Source organism: Taudactylus pleione, unplaced genomic scaffold (genome assembly GCF_031769625.1).
Source record: "Taudactylus pleione unplaced genomic scaffold, aTauple2 ptg002601l, whole genome shotgun sequence".
Lineage (NCBI taxonomy): Eukaryota > Metazoa > Chordata > Amphibia > Anura > Myobatrachidae > Taudactylus > Taudactylus pleione.
This window is the reverse complement of record NW_028286979.1, coordinates 209,040-224,084: the sequence shown is the minus strand read 5'-3', so window position 1 is coordinate 224,084 and position 15,045 is coordinate 209,040. Positions and strand designations below refer to the sequence as shown.

At 49.2% G+C, this 15,045-nt stretch overlaps 1 protein-coding gene and 1 pseudogene across 1 annotated transcript in view; both read left to right on the top strand.

Annotated features, from left to right (window-relative positions):
- LOC148431240 (uncharacterized) overlaps nt 1–15,045 on the top strand; it is a 157,425-nt gene that overhangs the window by 39,512 nt on the left and 102,868 nt on the right.
- The window catches only part of LOC148431242 (oocyte zinc finger protein XlCOF29-like), a 43,194-nt pseudogene continuing 35,343 nt past the window's right edge, over nt 7,195–15,045 (top strand).

Sequence of the window (15,045 nt, the reverse complement as noted above, 5' to 3'; positions counted from 1 at the left end):
TAAGATGCTTGGTACTGTGATAGGAAGCGTAGTACTGTGATAGGATGCGTGGTACTGTGATAGGAAGCGTGGTGCTGTGATAGGATGCGCGGTACTGTGATAGGATGCGCGGTACTGTGATAGGATGCGTGGAACTGTGATAGGATGTGTTGTGCTGTGGTAGGAAGCGTGGTACTGTGATAAGATGCGTGGTACTGTGATAGGAAGCGTGGTACTGTGATAGGATGTGTTGTACTGTGATAGGATGCGTGGTACTGTGATAGGATGCGTGGTACTGTGATAGGAAGCGTGGTGCTGTGATAGGATGTGTGGTGCTGTGATAGGAAGCGTGGTACTGTGATAGGAAGTGTGGGAAGCGTGGTACTGTGATTGGAAGAGTGGTACTGTGATAGGATGCGTGGTACTGTGGTAGGATGCGTGGTACTGTGATAGGAAGCGTGGTGCTGTGGTAGGAAGCGTGGTACTGGGATAGGAAGCGTGGTACTGGGATAGGAAGCTTGGTACTGTGATAGGAAGCGTGGTGCTGTGATAGGAAGCATGGTGCTGTGGTAGGAAGCGCGGTACTGTGATAGGAAGCGCGGTACTGTGATAGGATGCGCGATACTGTGATAGGATGCGCGGTGCTGTGATAGGAAGAGTGGTGCTGTGATAGGAAGCGCGGTGCTGTGATAGGATGCGCGGTACTGTGATAGGATGCACGGTACTGTGATAGGATGCACGGTACTGTGATAGGATGCGCGGTACTGTGATAGAATGCGTGGAACTGTGATAGGATGTGTTGTGCTGTGATAGGATGCGTGGTACTGTGATAGGAAGCGTGGTGCTGTGATAGGAAGCGTGGTACTGTGATAGGAAGTGTGGGAAGCGTGGTACTGTGATTGGAAGAGTGGTACTGTGATAGGATGCGTGGTACTGTGGTAGGATGCGTGGTACTGTGATAGGAAGCGTGGTACTGTAATAGGAAGCGTGGTGCTGTGGTAGGAAGCGTGGTACTGGGATAGGAAGCGTGGTACTGGGATAGGAAGCGTGGTACTGTGATAGGAAGCGCGGTGCTGATAGGATGCGCGGTGCTGTGATAGGAAGTGTGGTGCTGTGATTGGAAGCGTGGAACTGTGATAGGAAGCGTGGTACTGTGATAGGATGCGTGGTACTGTGATAGGAAGCGTGGTGCTGTGATAGGATGTGTGGTGCTGTGATAGGAAGCGTGGTACTGTGATAGGAAGTGTGGGAAGCGTGGTACTGTGATTGGAAGAGTGGTACTGTGATAGGATGCGTGGTACTGTGGTAGGATGCGTGGTACTGTGGTAGGATGCGTGGTACTGTGATAGGATGCGTGGTACTGTGGTAGGATGCGTGGTACTGTGGTAGGATGCGTGGTACTGGGATAGGAAGCGTGGTACTTGGATAGGAAGCTTGGTACTGTGATAGGAAGCGTGGTGCTGTGGTAGGATGCGTGGTGCTGTGGTAGGAAGCGTGGTGCTGTGGTAGGAAGTGTGGTACTGTGATAGGATGCGTGGTGCTGTGATAGGATGTGTGGTGCTGTGATAGGAAGCGCGGTGCTGTGATAGGAAGCGTGGTGCTGTGATAGGAAGCGCGGTGCTGTGATAGGAAGCGCGGTGCTGTGATAGGAAGCATGGAGCTGTGATAGGAAGCGTGGAACTGTGATAGGAAGCGTGGTACTGTGATAGGAAGTGTGGGAAGCGTGGTGCTGTGATAGGAAGCGTGGTACTGTGATAGGATGGGTGGTGCTGTGGTAGGAAGCGTGGTACTGTGATAGGATGTGTGGTGCTGTGGTAGGAAGCGTGGTACTGTGATAGGAAGCGTGGTACTGTGATAGGAAGTGTGGGAAGCGTGGTGCTGTGATAGGAAGCGTGGTACTGTGATAGGATGGGTGGTGCTGTGGTAGGAAGCGTGGTACTGTGATAGGATGTGTGGTGCTGTGGTAGGAAGCGTGGTACTGTGATAAGATGCGTGGTACTGTGATAGGAAGCGTGGTACTGTGATAGGAAGCGCGATACTGTGATAGGATGCGTGGTGCTGTGATAGGATGCGTTGTGCTGTGATAGGAAGAGTGGTGCTGTGATAGGAAGCGTGGTGCTGTGATAGGATGCGTGGTGCTGTGGTAGGAAGCGTGGTACTGTGGTAGGATGTGTTGTGCTGTGGTAGGAAGCGTGGTGCTGTGATAAGATGCGTGGTACTGTGATAGGAAGCGTGGTACTGTGATAGGATGCGTGGTACTGTGATAGGATGTGTGGTGCTGTGATAGGAAGCGCGGTGCTGATAGGATGCGCGGTGCTGTGATAGGAAGCGTGGTACGGTTATAGGAAGTGTGGTATTACTGTGATAGCATGCGTGGTACTGTGATAGGAAGCGTGGTACTGTGATAAGATGCCACCTTTACCATAAGATGGTTTATGAAATGTCATCCCTGCTGGATATTCCATGGTCAACTGTAAGTGATATTATTAGAAAGTGGAAACATTTAAAAACAACATCAACCCTATAAAATCACAGCTGGGTCAGTGACTGCTAAGGCGCATGGTGCATAAAAGTCGCCAACGCTCTGCTGATTCCATAGCTAAAGAGTTCCAAACTTCCACTGGCATCAATGTAAGCACAACAACTTTGCGGCGGGAGCTTAATGGAATGGGTTTCCATGGCCGAGTAGCTGCATGCCAGTCTCACATCACCACGCTCAATGCCAACGTCGGATGGAGTGGTGTAAAGCACACGGACACTGGACTGTGGAGTAGTGGAAACGTGTCCTGTGGAGTGACGGATCACGCTTCTCTGTTTGGCAGTAAGATGGGCGAGTCTGGGTTTGGTGGGTGCCGGGAGAACGTTACTTGTCTGACTGCATTGTGCCAACTGTGAAGTTTGGTGGAGGGATAATGGTACATGGGGCTGTGTGTCAGGGTTTGGGCTAGGCCCTTTATCTCCAGTGAAGGACAATCTTAATGCTTCAGCAGACCAAGACATTTTGGACAATGCTATGCTTCCAACTTTGTGGTAACAGTGTGGGGAAGGCCCATTTCTATTCCAAAATGACTGTGCCCCAGTACACAAGGCCATGGCACTAAAGGGGTAAACAGCGCCATATTTGAATGTTACCGGCAAGGTGTCATTTTCAATAAACGCATTTTCAGGTGCCGCAACCTAGGACCATGTCTTTCGGTTGAGTCAATGTGGGGCTGACTGTTCCACGCTGAGGACCAAAAGCCTAACTCCCGGCGCACCAGTGCGGTGTTTCAGTGTTAAAGGGAGCGGCTACCGTCTGGAGCCTGCATGCATTGCTGGGGGACAGGGACAGCCTGCTCTTCATACCCCCAGCACTGAGGGCAGACAGTATGTTTAACCCCCGATGCACTGTAAAGGGGGAGAGCGACCTGAGTTGCAGGATGGGAAGACCAGTAAAGGTGCCTCCCAGTGTGGCCATTCAAGCTTTACCAGGGGAGAGTCCCAGACCTGCTGTGCTAGGGGTGTCCAGTACTGAGCGCTGTGTGTGCCGGGGCCAGGGCAGGTAGCCCAGCAGTAAGATGGTTAAAGTCCCGGTACTGGGACTAGTATTACAAATGTGTATATATAATAAAATGTGTTTTACGCCAGCCCGGAAGTGTTAAGCACCCCTAAAAGAGGGTTAGGTGGGGTAGAGGGGCGGGTTAGGGTACTTAACAGCCGGTGTCTGGATTTCATCCTGTCAGGATACCCAAGCCTTTATAAGTGAGCATACCTTGTGCATGCCAGGCACAGGCACGTAACTTGATTGGGTAAAAAACACATGGCGGACTTTGTGTATTGGCGTAAGATAAAATAAGAGCCTGTGAGCAGAGTTGTACTGCTGTGAACATCTGTATGCTGTACCCACAATGCAATACTTGTAAAGGGGAAGTATTCTTGAAGACTATTTGAGCAATAAACATCTCGCATTTAAGTCGACTCCATCTGTATCCTGTGAAAACAGAATTGCGCCAAATGCTATCCCCGTTCTCCAGCTGGTCTGGAATTGAGCTCAGTGTCTCCAAGCTTAAGACCTCTGCCAGCTACCGTGCAGGGCCTGGTGCATGGTGGAGGACTTAGCACTTTGGGCCTGGTTCAGCAAGGAACGCACGGATGCAGACGTATGCAATTGGTCGATGGTTTTGGTCTGCGCATGCATTGAAATGCGCGTGCGCAAACCGGCCAGTGCGATGGTGAATGTGTACGCAGGAAGTCCGCAGCCCCATGGACAAGTGATGGACAGGAAGTGCCGCTTGTGAGTGATGACGGGGGTGTGGTCGGGTAAACGTATGCATGCCTGGGCATTTGGACGCGTTTCATGGATGTACATAAGCCCTTATGGCAAAGGACGCAGCCTGAGGTCTAGTTGCATAGAGGAAGTCTCGCTATCTCTGCGGGAGGGTCAGGTCATCCACTATTGTGCATATAGGTCCGATGGTTCTCGATGTTACCAATGTTTCTGCTGCCTTACCAGGTATAAAGGACACACGTAAAGGGAAGTGGGTGGTATTATGTAGTGCTGGGCGTCTCCTTATTCTGCTGCCTAGGCCGTGCGTATGCATTCATTAGCATATCACCCTCACCTCCTGTCCTTACTGGGTACACTTATCACCCTCACCTCATTTCCTTACTGGGCACGCTTATCACCCTCACCTCCTTTCCTTACTGGGCACGCTTATCACCCTCACCTCCTTTCCTTACTGGGCACACTTATCACCCTCACCTCCTTTCCTTACTGGGCACACTTATCATCCTCACCTCCTTTCACTACTGGGCACACTTATCACCCTCACCTCCTTTCCTTACTGGGCACACTTATCACTCTCACCTCCTTTCCTTACTGGGTACACTTATCACCCTCACCTCCTTTCCTTACTGGGCACACTTATCACCCTCACCTCCTTTCCTTACTGGGCACACTTATCACCCTCACCTCCTTTCCTTACTGGGCACACTTATCATCCTCACCTCATTTCCTTACTGGGCACGCTTCTCACCCTCACCTCCTTTCTTCTACTGGGCACGCTTATCATCCTCACCTCCTTTCCTTACTGGGCACGCTTATCACCCTCACCTCCTTTCCTTACTGGGCACACTTATCACCCTCACCTCCTTTCTTCTACTGGGCTCACTTATCATCCTCACCTCCTTTCCTTACTGGGCACACTTCTCACCCTCACCTCCTTTCTTCTACTGGGCACGCTTATCATCCTCACCTCCTTTCCTTACTGGGCATGCTTATCACCCTCACCTCCTTTCCTTACTGGGCACACTTATCACCCTCACCTCCTTTCATTACTGGGCTCTCTTATCACCCTCACCTCCTTTCTTCTACTGGGCACTTATCATCCTCACCTCCTTTCCTTACTGGGCACGCTTATCACCCTCACCTCCTTTCCTTACTGGGCACACTTATCATCCTCACCTCATTTCCTTACTGGGCACGCTTATCACCCTCACCTCCTTTCCTTACTGGGCACACTTATCATCCTCACCTCCTTTCCTTACTGGGCACACTTATCATCCTCACCTCATTTCCTTACTGGGCACACTTATCATCCTCACCTCATTTCCTTACTGGGCACGCTTATCACCCTCACCTCCTTTCCTTACTGGGCACACTTATCACCCTCACCTCCTTTCCTTACTGGGCACGCTTATCACCCTCACCTCCTTTCCTTACTGGGCACACTTATCACCCTCTCCTCCTTTCTTCTACTGGGGACACTTATCACCCTCACCTCCTTTCCTTATGGGTCACACCTAGCACCCTCAGCCTCCATCTACCGGGCACACCTACCACCCCCCCATACCGGGCACACCTACCACCCCCCCATACCGGGCACACCTAACACCCCCCCATACCGGGCACACCTATCACCCCTCCATACCGGGCGCACCTATCACCCATCCATACCGGGCGCACCTACCACCCCCCCCATACCGGGCGCACCTACCACCCCCCCCATACCGGGCGCACCTACCACCCCCCCATACCGGGCACACCTAACACCCCCCCATACCGGGCACACCTACCACCCTCCATACCGGGCAGGATCCACTTGAATGAGTAGGAAAAGTGTCTGTTAGCTGCAGGTACCCAGACTACACAGGCCGGTGCTCCCCCCGGTACTGCGGCTCCAGGTTACAGGGAGGAGGACATGAAGCAGCAGCCATAATATTACACATCTCCTCCTCATCTTTCCCGGAACCCGGCTCCCGGCGTTATGTTCCACCCGACTTCCGGTATCTGTGCCCAACATCCGGGTCACGCGTCTGCCCTAAACTCCTCCAACTGCCGTCACTTCCGGGAAACAGAGAGGAGCCATTGTTGCTACTGGCAGTAGGTAACTCTACAGGGGGAGCAGCCTGTGGTGTCCTGTTATTATTATTATTATTATTATTATACAGGGGAGCAGCCTGTGGTGTCCTGTTATTATTATTATTATACAGGGGGAGCAGCCTGTGGTGTCCTGTTATTATTATTATACAGGGGGAGCAGCCTGTGGTGTCCTGTTATTATTATACAGGGGAGCAGCCTGTGGTGTCCTGCTATTATTATTATACAGGGGAGCAGCCTGTGGTGCCCTCTTATTATTATACAGGTAGAGTAGCCTGTAGTGTCCTGTTATTATACAGGGGAGCAGCCTGTAGTGTCCTGTTATTTTTATTAAACATGGGGAGCAGCCTGTTGTGTCCTGTTATTATTATTATACAGTAGGAGCAGCCTACGGCGTCTTATTGTTATTATACAGTAGGAGCAGCCTGTGGTGTCCTGTTATTATTATACAGGGGGAGCAGCCTGTGGTGTCCTATTGTTATTATTATTATACAGGGAGAGCAGCCTGTGGTGTCCTGTTATTATTATACAGAGGGAGCAGCCTGTGGTGTCCTGTTATTATTATATAGGAGGAGCAGGCTGTTGAGTGTGATATTGTTGTGAGTAGTGTATTAGGGAGGATACAATAAAGCAGTAAAGCGCTGTGTGATGGCCTCTGAGGAGCCTTATGGGGCTAGGACACAGAAACGTCTGACAGACACTGACCAGGTTTCTGTGGCTGAGGGTACTGAGGAGACTTACTGGTCACTCAGTGTTACCTGTCTTTTCTTTGATGTGTATTATATTGATTCCAATACAGTCCTGCTGTGAGGAGCCAGAGACTTATTACTGTCACATGTTCTGTATTCTCACTGAGGATGGACAAGGACAGAAGTCACAGGACTGAGAGGATCTTACATCTCACCCTGGAGATCATCTACCTACTGACTGGGGAGGTGAGAGGGTCTGGGGGTGTCACGGTGACATCACTTATATCTATAGTAATAATACAGGGACATGACTGGGGAGGTGAGAGGATCTGGGGGTGCCACAGTGACATCGCTTATATCTATAGTAATAATACAGGGACATGACTGGGGAGGTGAGAGGATCTGGGGGTGTCACAGTGACATCACTTATATCTATAGTAATAATACAGGGACATGACTGGGGAGGTGAGGGGATCTGGGGGTGTCACGGTGACATCACTTATATCTATAGTAATAATACTGGGACATGACTGGGGAGGTGAGAGGATCTGGGGGTGCCACAGTGACATCGCTTATATCTATAGTAATAATACAGGGACATGACTGGGGAGGTGAGAGGATCTGGGGGTGTCACAGTGACATCACTTATATCTATAGTAATAATACAGGGACATGACTGGGGAGGTGAGGGGATCTGGGGGTGTCACAGTGACATCGCTTATATCTATAGTAATAATACAGGGACATGACTGGGGAGGTGAGAGGATCTGGGGGTGTCACAGTGACATCACTTATATCTATAGTAATAATACAGGGACATGACTGGGGAGGTGAGGGGATCTGGGGGTGTCACAGTGACATCACTTATATCTATAGTAATAATACAGGGACATGACTGGGGAGGTGAGAGGATCTGGGGGTGTCACAGTGACATCACTTATATGTATAGTAATAATACAGGGATATGACTGGGGAGGTGAGAGGATCTGGGGGTGTCACAGTGACATCACTTATATCTATAGTAATAATACAGGGACATGACTGGGGAGGTGAGAGGATCTCGGAGTGTCACAGTGACATCGCTTATATCTATAGTAATAATACAGGGACATGACTGGGGAGGTGAGGGGATCTGGGGGTGTCACAGTGACATCACTTATATCTATAGTAATAATACAGGGACATGACTGGGGAGGTGAGGGGATCTGGGAGTGTCACAGTGACATCACTTATATCTATAGTAATAATACACGGACATGACTGGGGAGGTGAGGGGATCTGGGAGTGTCACAGTGACATCACTTATATCTATAGTAATAATACAGGGACATGACTGGGGAGGTGAGGGGATCTGGGAATGTCACAGTGACATCGCTTATATCTATAGTAATAATACAGGGACATGACCGGGGAGGTGAGAGGATCTGGGAGTGTCACAGTGACATCACTTATATCTATAGTAATAATATAAGGAACATAACTGGGGAGGTGACGGGATCTGGGAGTGTCACAGTGACATCACTTATATCTATAGTAATAATACAGGGACATGACTGGGGAGGTGAGGGGATCTGGGAGTGTCACAGTGACATCACTTATATCTAGAGTAATAATACAGGGACATGACTGGGGAGGTGAGGGGACCTGGGAGTGTCACAGTGACATCACTTATATCTATAGTAATAATACAGGGACATGACTGGGGAGGTGAGGGGATCTGGGGGTGTCACAGTGACATCACTTATATCTATAGTAATAATACAGGGACATGACTGGGGAGGTGAGAGGATCTGGGGGTGTCACAGTGACATCACTTATATCTATAGTAATAATACAGGGACATGACTGGGGAGGTGAGAGGATCTGGGGGTGTCACAGTGACATCACTTATATCTATAGTAATAATACAGGGACATGACTGGGGAGGTGAGAGGATCTCGGAGTGTCACAGTGACATCGCTTATATCTATAGTAATAATACAGGGACATGACTGGGGAGGTGAGGGGATCTGGGGGTGTCACAGTGACATCACTTATATCTATAGTAATAATACAGGGACATGACTGGGGAGGTGAGGGGATCTGGGAGTGTCACAGTGACATCGCTTATATCTATAGTAATAATACAGGGACATGACTGGGGAGGTGAGAGGATCTGGGAGTGTCACAGTGACATCACTTATATCTATAGTAATAATATAAGGAACATAACTGGGGAGGTGACGGGATCTGGGAGTGTCACAGTGACATCACTTATATCTATAGTAATAATACAGGGACATGACTGGGGAGGTGAGGGGATCTGGGAGTGTCACAGTGACATCACTTATATCTATAGTAATAATACAGGGACATGACTGGGGAGGTGAGGGGACCTGGGAGTGTCACAGTGACATCACTTATATCTATAGTAATAATACAGGGACATGACTGGGGAGGTGAGGGGACCTGGGAGTGTCACAGTGACCTCACTTATATCTATAGTAATAATACAGGGACATGACTGGGGAGGTGAGGGGATCTGGGAGTGTCACAGTGACATCACTTATATCTATAGTAATAATACAGGGACATGACTGGGGAGGTGAGGGGATCTGGGAGTGTCACAGTGACATCACTTATATCTATAGTAATAATACAGGGACATGACTGGGGAGGTGAGGGGATCTGGGAGTGTCACAGTGACATCACTTATATCTATAGTAATAATACAGGGACATGACTGGGGAGGTGAGGGGATCTGGGGGTGTCACAGTGACATCACTTATATCTATAGTAATAATACAGGGACATGACTGGGGAGGTGAGAGGATCTGGGCGTGTCACAGCGACATCCCTTATATCTATAGTAATAATACAGGGACATGACTGGGGAGGTGAGGGGATCTGGGAGTGTCACAGTGACATCACTTATATCTATAGTAATAATACAGGGACATGACTGGGGAGGTGAGGGGATCTGGGAGTGTCACAGTGACCACTTATATCTATAGTAATAATACAGGGACATGACTGGGGAGGTGAGGGGATCTGGGAGTGTCACTGTGACATCACTTATATCTATAGTAATAATACAGGGACATGACTGGGGAGGTGAGGGGATCTGGGGGTGTCACTGTGACATCACTTATATCTATAGTAATAATACAGGGACATGACTGGGGAGGTGAGGGGATCTGGGGGTGTCACTGTGACATCACTTATATCTATAGTAATAATACAGGGACATGACTGGGGAGGTGAGGGGATCTGGGAGTGTCACAGTGACCACTTATATCTATAGTAATAATACAGGGACATGACTGGGGAGGTGAGGGGATCTGGGAGTGTCACAGTGACATTACTTATATCTATAGTAATAATACAGGGACATGACTGGGGAGGTGAGGGGATCTGGTAGTGTCACAGTGACATTACTTATATCTATAGTAATAATACAGGGACATGACTGGGGAGGTGAGGGGATCTGGTAGTGTCACAGTGACATCACTTATATCTATAGTAATAATAGAGGGACGTGACTGGGGAGGTGAGAGGATCTCGGAGTGTCACAGTGACATCACTTATATCTATAGTAATAATACAGTGACATCACTTATATCTATAGTAATAATAGAGGGACGTGACTGGGGAGGTGAGAGGATCTGGGAGTGTCACAGTGACATCACTTATATCTATAGTAATAATACAGGGACATGACTGGGGAGGTGAGAGGATCTGGGAGTGTCACAGTGACATCGCTTATATCAATAGTAATAATACAGGGACATGACTGGGGAGGTGAGGGGATCTGGGGGTGTCACAGTGACATCACTTATATCTATTGTAATAATACAGGGACATGACTGGGGAGGTGAGGGGATCTGGGAGTGTCACAGTGACATCACTTATATCTATAGTAATAATACAGTGACATCACTTATATCTATAGTAATAATAGAGGGACGTGACTGGGGAGGTGAGAGGATCTCGGAGTGTCACAGTGACATCGCTTATATCTAGGGGTGAGCGGGTTCGGATTTCTGAAATCCGAACCCCCCCGAGCCCCCCCGATCCGAGTCCGATCCGAATCAGGCTCGACTTTTCCCGCCTGACTCGGATCTGAAATCGAGGCAAAACGTCATCATCCCGCCTTCCGAGTCTCGCGGGTTTTGGATCCTATATAAGGTACCCACGTCGGCGCCATTTTCTCACTCGGCTGTGGACAGTGAAGAGGGAGGGTGGGAGTTAGGGCTGTGTAGTGTAGTGTAGTGTAGTGCTGCTGTTGTCCACTACTTCAAAGTCCATAGGGGCTGGCTGTGTTGTGCTGTGCTGCTGTTGTTAATAGGGGCTGTGTCCACTACTTCAAAGTCCATAGGGGCTGGCTGGACTGTGTTGTGCAGTCAGTTCTCCATAGGGGCTGTGTCCACTCCAAAGTCCTGTGCAGTGTCCCAGTCCTAAAGGAGTGCTGCAGTGTTGTCCAGGGGGTGCTCTGTCCATCAGGGGTGCTCCCCCCAAGTGCTAAAAAAATAATATATTTTCTGTGTTTGTGAATTGTGTGCGCAGTAGCCGCACGTGCATCAACAAAGTAGTGCCAAGCGTGCGCCTGTGTCATAAGTAAAGGGCCGGCTGGCTTGACCGTTAAGGGTGCTGTAACCCCCGAAAGTACACTCCAGTCCAAACCAAAAAAAAAATTATTTTCTGTGTTTGTGAATTGTGTGCGCAGTAGCCGCACGTGCATCAACAAAGTAGTGCCAAGCGTGCGCCTGTGTCATAAGTAAAGGGCCGGCTGGCTTGACCGTTAAGGGTGCTGTAACCCCCGAAAGTACACTCCAGTCCAAACCAAAAAAAAAATTATTTTCTGTGTTTGTGAATTGTGTGCGCAGTAGCCGCACGTGCATCAACAAAGTAGTGCCAAGCGTGCGCCTGTGTCATAAGTAAAGGGCCGGCTGGCTTGACCGTTAAGGGTGCTGTAACCCCCGAAAGTACACTCCAGTCCAAACCAAAAAAAAAATTATTTTCTGTGTTTGTGAATTGTGTGCGCAGTAGCCGCACGTGCATCAACAAAGTAGTGCCAAGCGTGCGCCTGTGTCATAAGTAAAGGGCCGGCTGGCTTGACCGTTAAGGGTGCTGTAACCCCCGAAAGTACACTCCAGTCCAAACCAAAAAAAAAATTATTTTCTGTGTTTGTGAATTGTGTGCGCAGTAGCCGCACGTGCATCAACAAAGTAGTGCCAAGTGTGCGCCTGTGTCATAAGTAAAGGGCCGGCTGGCTTGACCGTTAAGGGTGCTGTAACCCCCGAAAGTACACTCCAGTCCAAACCAAAAAAAAAATTATTTTCTGTGTTTGTGAATTGTGTGCGCAGTAGCCGCACGTGCATCAACAAAGTAGTGCCAAGCGTGCGCCTGTGTCATAAGTAAAGGGCCGGCTGGCTTGACCGTTAAGGGTGCTGTAACCCCCGAAAGTACACTCCAGTCCAAACCAAAAAAAAAATTATTTTCTGTGTTTGTGAATTGTGTGCGCAGTAGCCGCACGTGCATCAACAAAGTAGTGCCAAGCGTGCGCCTGTGTCATAAGTAAAGGGCCGGCTGGCTTGACCGTTAAGGGTGCTGTAACCCCCGAAAGTACACTCCAGTCCAAACCAAAAAAAAAATTATTTTCTGTGTTTGTGAATTGTGTGCGCAGTAGCCGCACGTGCATCAACAAAGTAGTGCCAAGAGTGCGCCTGTGTCATAAGTAAAGGGCCGGCTGGCTTGACCGTTAAAGGGTGCTGTAACCCCCAAAGTACACTCCAGTCCAAACCAAAAAAAAAATTATTTTCTGGGTTTAGCCGCACGTATATATCAAATCGATATAACATAAATGGAGGACCAAACTTTCTCCGATAAAAATAAAATAGAGAAAGATCAAGAACCACTTCCTCCTAGTGCTGAAGCTGCTGCCACTAGTCATGACATAGACGATAACATGCCATCAACGTCGTCTGCCAAGGCCGATGCCCAATGTCATAGTAGAGGGCACATACAATCCCAAATGGCAAAGTTCAGGAAAATGACCTTGAAAAAGACATTTAAATCAGCTGAAGAGAAACGTAAACTTGCCAATATGCCATTTACGACACGGAGTGGCAAGGAACGGCTAAGGTCGATCCCTAGTATGTTCATGACTAGTGGTTCAGCTTCACATGACGATGGAAGCCCTCCTCCCACTAAAAAAATCAAAAGAGTTAAGCTGGCAAAAGCACAGCGAAGAACTGTGCTTTCTAAGAAGATATCACAAATCCCCAAGGAGAGTCCAAGTGTGGTGGTGGTTGCGATGCCTGACCTTCCCAGCACTGGACGGGAAGAGGTGGCTCTTTCCACCATTTGCACGCCCCCTGCAAGTGCTGAAAGGAGCACCCACAGTCCACTTGCTGATATGCAAATTGAAGATGTCACTGTTGAAGTACAACAGGATGAGGATACTGGTGTAGCTGGCGCTGAGGAGGAAGTTGGCGAGGAGGATTCTGATGGTGATGCGGTTTGTTTAAATCAGGCTCCGGGGGAGACAGTTGTTGTCCGTGGGATGAAAAAGCCCATCACGGTCATGCCTGGGCAGAAGACCAAACATTCCACCTCTTTGGTCTGGCAATATTTCTATCCAAATCCGGACAACAACTGTCTTGCCATATGTACCATATGTAAAGGTGAAATAAGTAGGGGTAGGGACGTCAACCACCTAGGAACATCCTCCCTTATACGGCACCTGCAGCGCGTTCATAAAAAGTTACTGTCAAGTTCAGAAACTTTGGCTAAGACCGTAAGCAGTCCAGGGACACCTAAATCCCGTTGTCCTGTTGTATCCAAGCGCCTGCAAACCACACCGTCAACTCCCTCCTCGTCAATTTCCTCCTTAGTCAGGATCGGAAGTAGTCCTGCAGGCCATGTCACTGGCATGACTGACTCTCCTATCCGGGATTCCTCTGGAGGATCCTGCATTGCTACGCCTACTGCTGCCGCTGCTGCTGTTGCTGCTGCTGGGAGTCGTTCATCATCCCAGAGAGGAAGTAGGAACACCACTACTTTTACTAAACAATTGACCCTCCAACAGTCCTTAGCGAGGAGGATGAAGTACGACAGCAGTCATCCTGAAGCAAAACGTATAACTGAGGCCTTGACTGCTATGTTGGTGTTAGACGTGCATCCGGTATCCGCCATTAGTGCAGTGGGATTTAGACAATTGATGGAGGTAGTGTGTCCCCGGTTCCAAATCCCGTCTAGATTCCACTTCACTAGGCAGGCGATACCGAGACTGTACAGAAACGTCAGAAAAAGTGTCCTCAGTGTCCTGAAAAATGCCGTTGTACACAATGTCCACTTAACCACGGACATGTGGACAAGTGGAACAGGGCAGACTAAGGACTATATGACTGTGACAGCCCACTGGGTAGATGTATCACCTTACGCAGCAACAGCAGCAGCGTCACCAGTAGCAGCATCTCAGAAACGCCAGCTCGTTACAAGGCAGGCTACGCTGTGTATCACCGGTTTCAGTAAGAGGCACACCGCCGACAACCTCTTAGAGAAACTGAGGGAAATCATCGCCCAGTGGCTTACCCCACTTAGACTCTCCTGGGGATTTGTGATATCTGACAACGCCACCAATATTGTGCGGGCATTACATCTGGGCAAATTCCAGCACGTCCCATGTTTTGCTCACACAATAAACTTGGTGGTGCAGAATTTTCTGAAAAGCGACAGGGGCGTGCAGGAGACGCTTTGGGTGGCCCGAAAAATTTCTGGCCACTTTCGCCATTCAGCGACTGCGTGCCGAAGACTGGAGCGCCAGCAAACACTCTTGAACCTGCCCCGCCATCACCTGAAGCAAGAGGTTGTGATGCGGTGGAACTCAACCCTCTATATGCTTCAGAGGATGGAGGAGCAGCAAAAGGCCATACAAGCCTATACATCCACCTATGACATAGGCAAAGGAGGGGGTATGCACCTGACTCAAGCGCAGTGGAAAATGATTTCCGTGTTGTGCAAGGTTCTCCAGCCCTT